The 14,071-nt window shown below is 46.9% G+C and overlaps 1 pseudogene; it reads left to right on the top strand.

Annotated features, from left to right (window-relative positions):
* LOC138797205 (zinc finger protein 84-like) overlaps window positions 1-8,989 on the top strand; it is a 33,577-nt pseudogene extending 24,588 nt beyond the window's left edge.
* Window positions 8,990-14,071: the final 5,082 nt, after the last annotated feature.

Raw genomic sequence — 14,071 nt, 5'->3', positions numbered from 1 at the left:
CTCTAGTGAGGAGGAGGAGGAGACACATCTGGACTACTGGGGTCAGTGCTGGAGACCACCGCACCTACAAAGAGGAGACCAGATCCAGAACATAGAGCGGGGGAGGGAGGGAGGGGCCAAAGAGCCCAGACAACAATGATGGAAATCTAGAGAAGTTACCTCTCCGGTCAGCAGGCGGATGATCTCCAAGGTGACGTGTAATATTCTCTTACTGATCTCATTCCTGTCCTTCTCCATCCTTGGGGGGTCATTCAGGAGAAGAAGCGTCTGGGGGAGAAGAGGAGACAACTGCAGCACAAGGAGGGGCTAGTCCTGCCGGGGCCTTTATGTCACAGCCAGGGGCCCCAAACCATACAGGGGCCACAGCATATGTAACATCCCTCCTCCTGTAAGCTTACCTTACTGCTGGGGGGGGGTCACACTGATAGTAACACAATGTAACATCCCTCCTCCTGTAAGCTTACCTTACTGCTGGGGTCACACTGATAGTAACACAATGTAACACCCCTCCTCCTGTAAGCTTACCTTACTGCTGGGGGGTCACACACTGATAGTAACACAATGTAACATCCCTCCTCCTGTAAGCTTACCTTACTGCTGGGGGGTCACACACTGATAGTAACACAATGTAACACCCCTCCTCCTGTAAGCTTACCTTACTGCTGGGGGGTCACACACTGATAGTAACACAATGTAACATCCCTCCTCCTGTAAGCTTACCTTACTACTGGGGTCACACACTGATAGTAACACAATGTAATATCCCTCCTCCTGTAAGCTTACCTTACTGCTGGGGGGGTCACACTGATAGTAACACAATGTAACATCCCTCCTCCTGTAAGCTTACCTTACTGCTGGGGGGTCACAAAGTGATAGTAACACAATGTAACATCCCTCCTCCTGTAAGCTTACCTTACTGCTGGGGGGTCACACACTGATAGTAACACAATGTAACATCCCTCCTCCTGTAAGCTTACCTTACTGCTGGGGTCACACTGATAGTAACACAATGTAACACCCCTCCTCCTGTAAGCTTACCTTACTGCTGGGGTCACACTGATAGTAACACAATGTAACACCCCTCCTCCTGTAAGATTACCTTACTGCTGGGGGGTCACACACTGATAGTAACACAATGTAACATCCCTCCTCCTGTAAGCTTACCTTACTGCTGGGGGGTCACACACTGATAGTAACACAATGTAACATCCCTCCTCCTGTAAGCTTACCTTACTGCTGGGGTCACACTGATAGTAACACAATGTAACACCCCTCCTCCTGTAAGCTTACCTTACTGCTGGGGTCACACACTGATAGTAACACAATGTAACATCCCCCCCTCCTGTAAGCTTACCTTACTGCTGGGGTCACACTGATAGTAACACAATGTAACATCCCTCCTCCTGTAAGCTTACCTTACAGATGGGGGGGGGGGGGGAGGTCACACACTGATAGTAACACAATGTAACATCCCTCCTCCTGTAAGCTTACCTTACTGCTGGGGTCACACACTGATAGTAACACAATGTAACATCCCTCCTCCTGTAAGCTTACCTTACTGCTGGGGGGTCACACACTGATAGTAACACAATGTAACATCCCTCCTCCTGTAAGCTTACCTTACTGCTGGGGTCACACTGATAGTAACACAATGTAACATCCCTCCTCCTGTAAGCTTACCTTACTGCTGGGGTCAAACTGATAGTAACACAATGTAACATCCCTCCTCCTGTAAGCTTACCTTACTGCTGGGGGGGGTCACACACTGATAGTAACACAATGTAACATCCCTCCTCCTGTAAGCTTACCTTACTGCTGGGGTCACACTGATAGTAACACAATGTAACACCCCTCCTCCTGTAAGCTTACCTTACTGCTGGGGGGTCACACACTGATAGTAACACAATGTAACACCCCTTCTCCTGTAAGCTTACCTTACTGCTGGGGGGGTCACACACTGATAGTAACACAATGTAACACCCCTTCTCCTGTAAGCTTACCTTACTGCTGGGGTCACACACTGATAGTAACACAATGTAACATCCCTCCTCCTGTAAGCTTACCTTACTGCTGGGGTCACACACTGATAGTAACACAATGTAACATCCCTCCTCCTGTAAGCTTACCTTACTGCTGGGGTCACACACTGATAGTAACACAATGTAACATCCCTCCTCCTGTAAGCTTACCTTACTGCTGGGGTCACACACTGATAGTAACACAATGTAACATCCCTCCTCCTGTAAGCTTACCTTACTGCTGGGGTCACACTGATAGTAACACAATGTAACATCCCTCCTCCTGTAAGCTTACCTTACTGCTGGGGGGTCACACACTGATAGTAACACAATGTAACACCCCTCCTCCTGTAAGCTTACCTTACTGCTGGGGGGTCACACACTGATAGTAACACAATGTAACACCCCTTCTCCTGTAAGCTTACCTTACTGCTGGGGTCACACACTGAGGAGCAGAGATCTCCACACACAACACAACAGCAGTGACTGCCCGACCAGGAGCTGCTCTGTATCTGGGAGATGCTGGAGGTGTAGGACCTGTGATGATGTCACAGTCATGTGACCAGTACATGTGGGGGCGGAGCTCAGCAGTGCAGGAGAGAAGAGATTGTGGTGAAGGACCTGTGATCATGTGACAGGAGTGGGCGGGGCTCCCCACACACTGCACTGCCAGGACCTTATACCCTTCTATATGATGGAGAAGGACAGGAATGAGATCAGTAAGAGAATATTACACGTCACCTTGGAGATCATCCGCCTGCTGACCGGAGAGGTAACTTCTCTAGATTTCCACCATTGTTGTCTGGGCTCTTTGGCCCCTCCCTCCCTCCCCCGCTCTATGTTCTGGATCTGGTCTCCTCTTTGTAGGTGCGGTGGTCTCCAGCACTGACCCCAGTAGTCCAGATGTGTCTCCTCCTCCTCCTCCTCACTAGAGCTCTATACAGGGGGACAATCTCCTCTTTGTAGTGAGGAGGAGGCAGGAATACTGGGCTCAGTCCCCTCATTGTCTCTCTCCATCCCCAGGATTACACCATAGTGAAGAAGACATGGGGGGAGGGTGTGGCCTTCCCCCAGGAGTCAGGAGGGCGGAGCAGGGCCCGGGGCCCCATCACGGAGCCTCCATCACTGATACATGAGCAGAAGATCCTAGAACTCACCCACAGGATGACTGAGCTGCTGACTGGAGAGGTGACACTGGGGAATGCTGGGAGATGATAGAGTAATCCAGGAGGCAGCAGGCTGGGGGGGATGACTGTGTGATCATTGTGTGTGTCAGGTTCCTATAAGGCGTCAGGATGTGGCCGTCTATTTCTCCATGGAGGAGTGGGAGTATGTAGAAGGACACAAGGATCTGTACCGGGGGGAGCAGCCGCTCATGATGGAGGATCAGCCGCCAGATGATAGATGTCCCCGTCCTCTGTATTCCCAGGACTGTCCCGAGTATCATCAGGTAGGGGTCGGTTATGTATAATATAAGATCATAAAGTGATTGAACCCAGAAAAATGTTGCATCTTTTTTTCTGTCTAGGGAGAAGATTTGAGTTATATTAAGGTTGAGGTTAATGATGAAACAGAAGAAGAGACGGATCAGCAGTGTAAGAACAGAGAGATGGGCATTGGTTGTGACACCGCTCCTCCTCCCATCCTCCTCCTCCCATCCTCCTCCTCCCATCCTCCTCCTCCTCCCATCCTCCTCCCCCCATCCTCCTCCTCCCCCCATCCTCCTCCCACCATCCTCCTCCTCCCCCCATCCTCCTCCTCCCATCCTCCTCCTCCCATCCTCCTCCTCCTCCCATCCTCCTCCTGATGACATGTAGCAGTGTATAATGGATTGTCTCCCTGTGTGTTCCCTACAGATGGAGGCAGTGACAGGAATCCACCAGAGAGGTGTCCCCGTCCTCTGTATTCCCAGGACTGTCCAGAGGGAAACCACAATATTAAAGTGGAGGATGAAGCAGAAGAAGAGAGGATGAGGGGCGATCCCCCGTGTATGAGTGGGGTGAAGGAGGAGATGTCGGCAGGCGCTATATCAGGTATGGGATACTGGTATATGGTACAGGATGTATCCCTGCTTGTCCTTAGTTTAGTCCATGAATATTCGGTCTGTCCATATCTCGGCCTCCCTGCTGATCACGTGTGAGGGAAGCTCTTCGGTGTTTCCGCGCACTTGTCCCTGCAGTATATATAGCGGTGTTGGTGCAGCAGTACCGTGTGTAACAGGTAATACATTTACGCTTTGGGTCATATTGAAGAGGTTTGTGGAGTTTCCAGATGTCCCTGGATAGAGCATCTCCATGGGGAACGAATAGTCTCAGGCTACACCCTGTCCTGTGGCTTCTTAGGAGTTGGGGTGGTCTTCCATGAGACTCCTAGGGGCCCAGAGGTCAGACCCCCTGCAACCTCATACTTTGGATTGGAGACACGCAAAAATAACTTGACCAACTTCTCAAAGTCCCTATTACACGGGGCGATGAGAGGGAGCTGCCGGCACTATTACACAGAGCGATTAGAGGGAGCTGCCGGCACTATTACACAGAGCGATTAGAGGGAGCTGCCGGCACTATTACACTGAGCGATGAGAGGGAGCTGCCGGCACTATTACACGGAGCGATGAGAGGGAGCTGCCGGCACTATTACACGGAGCGATGAGAGGGAGCTGCCGGCACTATTACACAGAGCGATGAGAGGGAGCTGCCAGCTTTATTACACGGAGCGATGAGAGGCAGCTGCCAGCTTTATTACACGGGGCGATGAGAGGGAGCTGCCGGCACTAGTACACGGGGCGATGAGAGGGAGCTGCCGGCACTATTACACAGAGCGATGAGAGGGAGCTGCCGGCACTATTACACGGAGCGATGAGAGGGAGCTGCCGGCACTATTACACGGGGCGATGAGAGGGAGCTGCCGGCACTATTACACGGAGCGATGAGAGGGAGCTGCCGGCACTATTACACGGAGCGATGAGAGGGAGCTGCCGGCACTATTACACGGAGCGATGAGAGGAAGCTGCCGGCACTATTACACAGAGCGATGAGAGGGAGCTGCCGGCACTATTACACGGAGCGATGAGAGGCAGCTGCCGACACTATTACACGGGCGATGAGAGGGAGCTGCCGGCACTATTACACGGAGCGATGAGAGGGAGCTGCCGGCACTATTACACAGAGCGATGAGAGGGAGCTGCCGGCACTATTACACGGGGCGATGAGAGGGAGCTGCCGGCACTATTACACGGAGCGATGAGAGGGAGCTGCCGGCACTATTACACGGGGCGATGAGAGGGAGCTGCCGGCACTATTACACGGAGCGATGAGAGGCAGCTGCCAGTTTTATTACACGGGGCGATGAGAGGGAGCTGCCGACACTATTACATGAGGCGATGAGAGGGAGCTGCCGGCACTATTACACGGAGCGATGAAAGGGAGCTGCCGGCACTATTACACGGAGCGATGAGAGGGAGCTGCCGGCACTATTACACGGAGCGATGAGAGGCAGCTGCCAGCTTTATTACACGGGGCGATGAGAGGGAGCTGCCGGCACTATTACACGGGGCGATGAGAGGGAGCTGCCGGTACTATTACACGGAGCGATGAGAGGGAGCTGCCGGCACTATTACACGGGGCGATGAGAGGGAGCTGCTGGCACTATTACACGGAGCGATGAGAGGGAGCTGCCGGCACTATTACACGGAGCGATGAGAGGGAGCTGCCGGCACTATTACACGGAGCGATGAGAGGGAGCTGCCGGCACTATTACACGGGGCGATGAGAGGGAGCTGCCGGCACTATTACACAGAGCGATGAGAGGGAGCTGCCAGCTTTATTACACGGAGCGATGAGAGGCAGCTGCCAGCTTTATTACACGGGGCGATGAGAGGGAGCTGCCGGCACTAGTACACGGGGCGATGAGAGGGAGCTGCCGGCACTATTACACAGAGCGATGAGAGGGAGCTGCCGGCACTATTACACAGAGCGATGAGAGGGAGCTGCCGGCACTATTACACGGAGCGATGAGAGGCAGCTGCCGACACTATTACACGGGCGATGAGAGGGAGCTGCCGGCACTATTACACAGGGCGATGAAAGGCAGCTGCCAGCTTTATTACACGGGCGATGAGAGGGAGCTGCCGGCACTATTACACGGGGCGATGAGAGGCAGCTGCCAGCTTTATTACACGGGCGATGAGAGGGAGCTGCCGGCACTATTACACAGGGCGATGAAAGGCAGCTGCCAGCTTTATTACACGGGCGATGAGAGGGAGCTGCCGGCACTATTACACGGAGCGATGAGAGGGAGCTGCCAGCACTATTACATGGGCGATGAGAGGGAGCTGCTGGCACTATTACACGGAGCGATGAGAGGGAGCTGCCGACACTATTACACGGGCGATGAGAGGGAGCTGCCGGCACTATTACACGGAGCGATGAGAGGGAGCTGCCGACACTATTACACGGGCGATGAGAGGGAGCTGCCGGCACTATTACACGGAGCGATGAGAGGGAGCTGCCGGCACTATTACACGGAGCGATGAGAGGGAGCTGCCGGCACTATTACACGGAGCGATGAGAGGGAGCTGCCAACACTATTATACGGAGCGATGAGAGGGAGCTGCCGGCACTATTATACGGAGCGATAAGAGGGAGCTGCCGGCACTATTACACTGAGCGATGAGAGGGAGCTGCCGGCACTATTACACTGAGCGATGAGAGGGAGCTGCTGGCACTATTACACGGGGCGATGAGAGGGAGCTGCTGGCACTATTACACTGAGCGATGAGAGGGAGCTGCCAGCACTATTACACGGAGCGATGAGAGGGAGCTGCCGGCACTATTACACTGAGCGATGAGAGGGAGCTGCCGGCACTATTACACTGAGCGATGAGAGGGAGCTGCCGGCACTATTACACGGGGCGATGAGAGGGAGCTGCTGGCACTATTACACTGAGCGATGAGAGGGAGCTGCTGGCACTATTATACGGAGCGATGAGAGGGAGCTGTCGCTCCCGGCTCCTCAAACTGCATTTGTGTTTCCTGTCAAATAGAAACGTTATAATTCTTTGCCTCAATAAAGATATAGCAGACCGACACTACCACCTACAATCAATGGGAGTTCAGGGCTTAGACATGCGGCAAAGGAATAACAACGGTGTGCTCATTCATCAGAAGTGCAGCAAAAGCAACAAGGGCAATATTCTATAGAAGAGAAGATATGGAGGCACCCACCGTATAAAATTCTTCTTTATTAGTAAATGTCCATTAAAACCAACGAACAGAGTGTGAAGCAGTCGGCGGGGATGCCGTTCAGCAGCTGATAGTGTGACAGCTGTTTCCCGCACGCATGCGCGATTCTTCAGACAGAGTGTCTGAAGAATCGCGCATGCGCGCGGGAAACAGCTGTCACACTATCAGCTGCTGAACTGCGTCCCCACCGACTGCTTCACACTCTGTTCGTTGGTTTTAATGGACATTTACTAATATAGAAGAATTTTATACGGTGAGTGCCTCCATATCTTCTCTTATAAGTTATAATTCTTTGGTTTGTAAAAAATATAAATTACAAAATCTCTTTTAATCTGAACAGAAAATCCCAGTGAGAGCTGTGAGGAGAACATGGTGCCATTGCTGCATTATAAAGCAGAAGAGGAAGGCACTGTGATATACTCCCCAGGACCACAGCCTGTGCCCGTACATCCAGGACTTCATCAGGGTGCATACTTCTCATGTAATCCTCTTCATCAGACCACGTCTCCTGATCAGTCCCAGATTGTTAGTACACTCAGAGGTCAGAAAGTGGGGGAAAGGTTTCAATCTGATGAATGTGGAAAAAAATATAGAAAAAACTCCAATCGATTAACTCGCAGAACAGGAGAGAAGCCGTATTCATGTTCAGAATGTGGCAAATGTTTTCCTCATAAATCAAAACTTGTCATACATGAGAGAATTCACACAGGCGAGAGGCCATACTCGTGCTCAGAATGTGGGAAATGTTTTACACTTAAATCACATCTTGTTAAACATGAGAGAATTCACACAGGAGAGAAGCCGTATTCATGTTCAGAATGTGGGAAAGGTTTTATAAATCAATCAAACCTTGTTATACACGTCAGAAGTCACACAGGAGAGAAGCCATATTCATGCTCAGAATGTGGGAAATGTTTTAAAAATCACTCTCATCTTCTTATACATGAAAGATGTCACACAGGAGAAAGGCCATATTCATGTTCAGAATGTGGGAAATGTTTTATAGGTAAATCAAATTGTGTTAGACATGAGAGAGTTCATACAGGGGAGAAGCCATATCCTTGTTCAGAATGTGGGAAATATTTTAAGCATAAATCAGATCTTGCTAGGCATGAGAAAAGTCATAAAGGAGAGAAGCCATATTCATGTTCCGAATGTGGAAAATGTTATACACAAAAAACAAACCTTGTGAAACACGAGAGAAGTCACACTTTACATATAAATCACAACTCAACAAGAACATTTTCGAAGCATAGAAAGGATATTCAGGTTCAGAATGTGGACAATGTTTCACTAGTAAATCTAGTTTTGTTATAAAAAGAGAATAAAAATTAGAATGCGGAATAGATTAATAAGTAAATTAAAAAAAAAACTTGTTAGACTAGAGAGAAGTCACACAGGAGGAAAGTACTATTGTTCAGAATGTGCAAAAGGTTTAAAGAGTAGCTGTTATTATACATGAATGATTTCACACAGGAGGCAAGTCATGTTTGTGTTCAGAATGTGGGAAATGATTTATAAAGCAATCAAATCTTTTCAGCCTTGAGAGCAGTCACACAGGAGCCATTCTCTTCAAAATCTTCTATACTCTTGATCGCTGTTCTACCTCACTCTGTGTCTAAGAAGATTTTGGTTTTAAATTGTATTAAAACCTAAAAAAAAATATATATATTAAAATTGTATTTAAGTTGAAATTTTGATCCAAATTCTTAATAAAATTGTAAATCCTGATGCTTGTTGCTGCCTCGTGAAGCAGATGTCACTGAGTGATGAGCAGGACCTCGTTCATTGTTACATCTAATCGGTCATATATAGTTATGGGAGAAAAAAGTGGTGGATTCCGGCACTCCAGACGTGAGGGTAAAACTTAGCGTTTAATAAATATGCATTAAAAAGGGATGTCACTAGGCGGACCAACGCGTTTCACGCGACTGCGCTTAATCATGGTCTGAATGTAAGTGAACAAAAATTGGTTTAAAAACACAAAGCATCCAATTGTGTGGAGATCACGTCATAGTACGTGGGGGCGGGTCCTAGGGCAATGAACATGTGTTAACCCTTAAGGATCCAAAAATACCTGGTGTACTTGAAGGGGGCAGAGGTATGGGGATAATTTGGAAATAACAAATAATGAAATAAAAGATCGTTTTTATAGTTCATTCCCCTAGGTCTGCGTGTGTCTAAGCGGAAGATAGTTTCAGCTTCTCTGTGAAGCAAGATCTTGCGCCAATCCCCTCCTCTATGTGGTTTGCTGATTTTTATTATACCATAGAAACCAAAAGTCTCTAGACTGCCACTATGAGCTTCAAGAAAATGTTTTACCACACCAGAGGAGTTTGTATTATTGCCCCTGCGTATGCCGGCAATGTGCTAACTGATGCGGTTTTTCAATTTTCTGATGGTGCAGCCAACGTATTTGAGGTTGCACTGATTGCACTCAATAATGTAAATAACATGGTTGCTTTCACAATTAATAAAATTCATGATTTCATAAGATTTGGTATTGGTGCTGTCAGTGTAACGTTTTCTGGTGTTAGTGTGAACACATACTTGGCAGCGATTGAGACCACACCTAAAGTTCCCCTTGATGGTGTTGGCGTTGGTTGTGTTGGGAGCATGATACATGCTGGGTGATAGAATATCTCCCAAAGATTTGCCTTTACGTGCTACGCATCTATGGCCTTGCTCTAAGATTTCTGCCAGAATATCATCTTGTCTCAAAATGGATAAATTTTTATTTAATATCTTTATGACATCAGGATATTCCGGGGAATAGGTAGTGGAAAAGGTAAGGGGTTGGAATTCCTTGTTATCCGTATTGGCAGTGTTTTTGTTCTCACGACCCTGTAACAAGGTGCCCCTATGTTTGTTACTTACAATTCTCCTGGCTCTTTTGAGGTGGTGCCCAGTGTAGCCCCGGGCACGCAAACGCTCTGATGCCAGTTCACACTGGATGTTGTACTCAGCTGCATCAGAGCAAGTGCGTTTCACACGGGTAAGTTCACCAACTGGTATAGCTCTAATAGTGTGTTGGGGATGTTGGCTGGATGCATGCAGTATGGTGTTACCAGCTGTGGGTTTCCTGTATATTGACGTACAAACCCTGGTGCCTGAAGTGGACATTGAGAGGTTTATGTCCAAAAATGCCATATTAGTATGGTGGTGATGGTGAGTGAAAGAAAGATTTAAATCGTTATTATTGATGTATACAATGAAATTTTCAATGTTAGTAGAATCTCCCTCCCAAACCAGCAAGAGATCGTCTATGAAACGACCGTACCATTTTATGCATTGGAGAAATGGATTGGCGGGACAAAAGATGTATGTGGCTTCCCACCATGCCATGTAAAGGCCGGCAAGAGTGGGTGAGAAGCGCGCCCCCATAGGGGCTCCCCTGATCTGTAAAAAGAATTCTTCATTAAACACAAAGAAATTATGTTTCAAAAGGTACACAGTGACATCAATAATGTATTCTTTTAACTCATTAGAATAATTACTAAACCTGTATAGGTGGTAAGCCAAGGCAGTGATAGCAAGATCATGGGGTATCGAAGGATACAGGGCTGTCACATCACAGGTCAGCCAAGTAAAACTCCGAGACCATGTAAAGTTATCAAAAGCTGTCAGTACAGACCCTGAGTCCTTAAGGGTTAACACATGTTCATTGCCCTAGGACCCGCCCCCACGTACTATGACGTGATCTCCACACAATTGGATGCTTTGTGTTTTTAAACCAATTTTTGTTCACTTACATTCAGACCATGATTAAGCGCAGTCGCGTGAAACGCGTTGGTCCGCCTAGTGACATCCCTTTTTAATGCATATTTATTAAACGCTAAGTTTTAGCCTCACGTCTGGAGTGCCGGAATCCACCACTTTTTTCTCCCATACCTATGTTCAGTAAACAGTGCCTAGCCAGCACCGGACATCCGTGCACCCTCCACTCCCTGTGATTGCTGCAAGGAAGACAACGCCTAGGTGAGCTGAATCCCTTTCCTATTTTTTCCTTTTTGTTCAAATTCACAAGGCTTCAGTGGGATTCGTGTCTCCCTTTGAAACTATTGGGGTGCATAGTATGAACTCTTTTTATTCAACTTTTTCCTCACTTGTTTCTTGCACCCCTTTGTCTCTAATACTCTAACAAAGCTCATGCAACAATCACTTTTTTAAACAAAAACATATACCTGGTTACCTCCCCCTCTTTTAATTGCCCTCTAATGTGGTGAACCATGTCACAACAACTCGATTTAACCTTAGAACCTGCTCAGGTGACTGTACCAGCCGAATCTGAAATTGCCAACTTTGATTTAAATGGACTAATGGAGGAAAGGAAACGTAAAATAACCGCTATGTTTGATTTAACTAGCACCGGTAATCCCGAGTGCAAGAGTCTGTTCCACAAATGGGAGAAACTCCGATCACAGGAATTGCGCCTGTGGTGGGATTTGAACACACTCAATACATATGCAGAAAAAAATATGATACCTAGAGGCCTACGAATATACAAAAGCCCTAGTGCAAACATATCGGAGGACTTCCAAAAAGAGTGGATGGAAGCTATTAATGATTTTTCATTTCGCCTAATAAAAATCATCACAAAACATGAACAAATCAAATTGGAAGACTTAAAAACACAGCTTGAAACCACCAAAACTGAATTACAGACTTTTTCCAATACTTCAGAATATGACCAGCTTAATAAAACAACCAAAAACCGCATCCAGGAACTAGAGGAATACATTTTAAGCGTTAAAAAACGCAAATTCCAGAGAGACAACGATGACTATACTCAGGACCAGGTTTACACCTGGAAAAACAATAGACGACAAACACCTAAATCTATCCTAAAAAAAGTCAACAAAGAACAAACATACCAAGATAATATAGCACATGTCAGCTTTTCCTCTATAGATCTAGACACAACGGATTATACGGATTCCGAATCAGGACTGGAAACTAACCAGGGACAACACAACAAACCAAAGAAAAACCAAAAACATACTACTCCTAAAAAAAATAAACAGGAGGGTGCACGTGGAACCACAATAACCAACAAACAACCTTCAAAAAACGGATACGACGTGCGGGACGAAAACACAGAAAAAGAACATCGATACCCCGCACGGAACAGACGATACAACAAAAAACACTAACGCATCAACATGTGAACAAGTCAACAACTCCTGAGTCTACAGCATCAGAGAGCATCATTAATCTATCCTCTTTTTCTTTAAAACCCAATCATATAAGAATACTATCCAAAGGACTTACCTTTGTTCCATCACAAAAATTTGAAATTTTTAAAACCCTAATGGATGTGAACAAGTTTGCAAGGTTGCTCACACTGAAGCGTCACTTTTTTAACTCATGTCAAGGACACACCAATATTCTTAATCCCAATTCTTACGTATCATATGAAAATGAATTTGTTAATTTACTATTCTCAGAACAAGTCAATTTAACTGAACTATTGGATTTGGAATATGAAGGCAGGCTAGAGAAAGAAAAAGATGTGCACAGCGTACACATACATACGTCTAACCCCACATACTATCCCCTCAAGTCCAGGGTAACTGCGCTTGATGAATTCCAACACGCCATGGAGAGAGATCTCAGAAAACTGCACCTCAAATCTTGTGTGAATAGTCACCAATCGAACACAAATTGGTCAGACAGGCAAGCTATAAAAGAACTACAAGCAAATAAAAACATAATTATAAAAATGGCGGACAAGGGGGGAAAGATTGTGGTCATGAACTCTCAAACATATGAAGAAACAGCATATGCTATTTTGAATGACATGTCCACGTATAAAAGACTCACCCATGACCCGACGCTAGAATTCATGACCAGTCTCAAAAATCTTGTACAAGAGGGTGTTGCCCTGGGCATCTTGGATGAGAGACAAGCTGAGTATCTCATACCATCTCACCCGACCTTATCCATATTTTATGGACTCCCAAAGATTCATAAGGGAACACACCCCCCACCATTGCGTCCCATAATATCGGGAGTAGGCTCGCTCAATGAGCGAATATGTGAATGGGTTGACAAGTTATTACAACCCTTGGTGACACGTGTGCCGGGTTATCTGAAGGACTCAGGGTCTGTACTGACAGCTTTTGATAACTTTACATGGTCTCGGAGTTTTACTTGGCTGACCTGTGATGTGACAGCCCTGTATCCTTCGATACCCCATGATCTTGCTATCACTGCCTTGGCTTACCACCTATACAGGTTTAGTAATTATTCTAATGAGTTAAAAGAATACATTATTGATGTCACTGTGTACCTTTTGAAACATAATTTCTTTGTGTTTAATGAAGAATTCTTTTTACAGATCAGGGGAGCCCCTATGGGGGCGCGCTTCTCACCCACTCTTGCCGGCCTTTACATGGCATGGTGGGAAGCCACATACATCTTTTGTCCCGCCAATCCATTTCTCCAATGCATAAAATGGTACGGTCGTTTCATAGACGATCTCTTGCTGGTTTGGGAGGGAGATTCTACTAACATTGAAAATTTCATTGTATACATCAATAATAACGATTTAAATCTTTCTTTCACTCACCATCACCACCATACTAATATGGCATTTTTGGACATAAACCTCTCAATGTCCACTTCAGGCACCAGGGTTTGTACGTCAATATACAGGAAACCCACAGCTGGTAACACCATACTGCATGCATCCAGCCAACATCCCCAACACACTATTAGAGCTATACCAGTTGGTGAACTTACCCGTGTGAAACGCACTTGCTCTGATGCAGCTGAGTACAACATCCAGTGTGAACTGGCATCAGAGCGTTT

This window comes from Dendropsophus ebraccatus, chromosome 7 (genome assembly GCF_027789765.1).
Source record: "Dendropsophus ebraccatus isolate aDenEbr1 chromosome 7, aDenEbr1.pat, whole genome shotgun sequence".
Lineage (NCBI taxonomy): Eukaryota > Metazoa > Chordata > Amphibia > Anura > Hylidae > Dendropsophus > Dendropsophus ebraccatus.
The sequence above is the reverse complement of the archived record's forward strand: the minus strand, read 5'-3'. Positions and strand labels throughout refer to the sequence as shown.